The sequence below is a fragment of the Oryzias melastigma genome, linkage group LG18, assembly GCF_002922805.2.
Source record: "Oryzias melastigma strain HK-1 linkage group LG18, ASM292280v2, whole genome shotgun sequence".
NCBI lineage: Eukaryota > Metazoa > Chordata > Actinopteri > Beloniformes > Adrianichthyidae > Oryzias > Oryzias melastigma.
In genome coordinates this window covers 6,291,499-6,293,578 of record NC_050529.1, presented here as the reverse complement: position 1 = coordinate 6,293,578, position 2,080 = coordinate 6,291,499, and positions in this window count along the sequence as shown.

Genomic DNA, 2,080 nt, shown 5'->3' with positions numbered 1-2,080 from the left:
TCCAACAAATCGCAAGTTTACAAAAGTATGTCGCAAGAAAAAGCTTCAAACAAAAAGACAGAAACACAAAATGAACAAACACAAAACTAAACAGCTTTATAATAAAACAAACAAACAAACCAAAAAGGCTCAGAGACACAAACCTGCACAGATTAAACAGAAAAGTTCTCACAGAGAACAAAGCAGGAATTTCTGTAAGTTCTGCTGCTTTTGTGGGACTTTCATCAGCTGTTGATGGGATTTCTGGTGTTAAAAGGACAAAGACGGAGCAGCGCCTCAGACTAGTTCAGCCTGATCCGCCTGATTCTCTTGGTTTCAACCAGACTCCTGATTGCAGAGAAAAGTTACAGGAAGAGGAAGTTCAGTCCTGAACGGCGATGTGGACGTTTTTTTTTTTCAGGAGAATCCTCACTTTTCTGGGTTCGCTCAGTTTTGGCGCTCTGAAATGCAGAACAGCTTCGTTTTGTGGGCCGTAAAAATTTGATTCAGTTAAGGAAAAAAAAGTCAAACATGAAGAGTTGTTGAAAAATGAAAAGCTGTGTGAGGGCATTTAACTGGGAGGAATGCGTCGACTGGTTTAAAGGAGCTCCGGGAGAGTCATAAACCGGCGGCCGGTTGGGCTCGTCCGGCCGGAGATGCTATCACCTCCTACTTTGGAAATCTGCTGTACGGAAAACCGTAAAACTGAAACTCCAAGAAAGTTATCAAATTAAAGTTGAGTAAATGCTTGAAAACAGATGATAACGTCTGAACATTTCCACAAACCAGAAGTGAAAACCTTACAGGTTTAGCCTCAAATACAAAAGAGGTTTATATAAATATATTTCTCAAGTTACTTAACTCCCTGTTATAGCAGTAAACATTTGAGGCCTTTAGCCCTCATATATTTGATCTGCTGCAGGAAGGAAAATTAAAAAAGTAAAACTTGACAGGGTAGTTTAGCCTCAAATACAAAAAGAGTTTATATAGATATACTCCTTGTGTGTCCGGAGATGCATAACCCTCCATTGTAACAGTAAAATCTCTCCAATATTAGGGCCTCAGGCTCTAATCCATCTGCTCCACTGCAGGACAGAACTAGTTAAAAGAAAAACTTTACAGGGTGGTCTTGCCTCGGAGTTTATATGAATAAACTCCTCATGTGTCCAAATATTCATAACCCGCATTACAAGAGAAAAATCTAACACAAGACCTTCAGCTCACATATGTTTATTCTGCTGCAGGTCAAAAAAACTTCAGTGTGGTTAATCCTCAAATACTAAAATGGTTTATATGTATATACTCCTCATGTGTCCAAAACTAAATAACTCCCTATTGTAACAGCAAAATATCTCCAACATTTGAGGCTATTATCTGCTTTCTCCACTTCAGTACCGAACAAGTTAAAAAAAACCTTCACAGGATGGTTTAGCCTCAAATATAAGAGGAATTTATATGACTATACTCATCCTGTATCCAAATATTGATAACGCCCTATTATAACAGTAAACACAAGAGGTCTTCTGCGCTCATCTGTTTGCTCTGCAGGTCTGGATAAGTAAAAAAAATCAGTGTAGTTTATCCCTAAATACCAAAAGGGGTTCATATAAATATACTCCTCCTGTGTCCAAATCTACATAACCCAATTGTAACAGTAAGAATTTCATTATATAGGCTTTAGGGTCAGATCTGTCAGCTCTGCTGCAGAACAGAACTAGTAAAAAAAAACTTTACAGGTTGGTTCAGCCTCAAATACAAAAGGGTTTTATATAAATAAACTCTTCATGTGTACAAATGATAGCCTACCATTATAAAAAGAACATCTATCAAACACAAGAGCCCTTAGGCCCTCATCCATTCGCTCTACTGTAGGTCAGGACAAGTTAAAAAAAAAGAAAAAAAAAAACTTCACAGGGTGCTTTAGCCTTAAATATAAAATAGCTTTATATAAATAAACTCCTCATGCGTCCGAAACTGCATAACCTTCTATTGTAGCAGTAAAATCTGTCCAACACACAAGGCCTTTGGCTTTTATGTGTTTGCTCCACTGCAGAACAGGACACGTAAAAAAACAAAAACTTCATTGGGTGGTTCAGCCTCT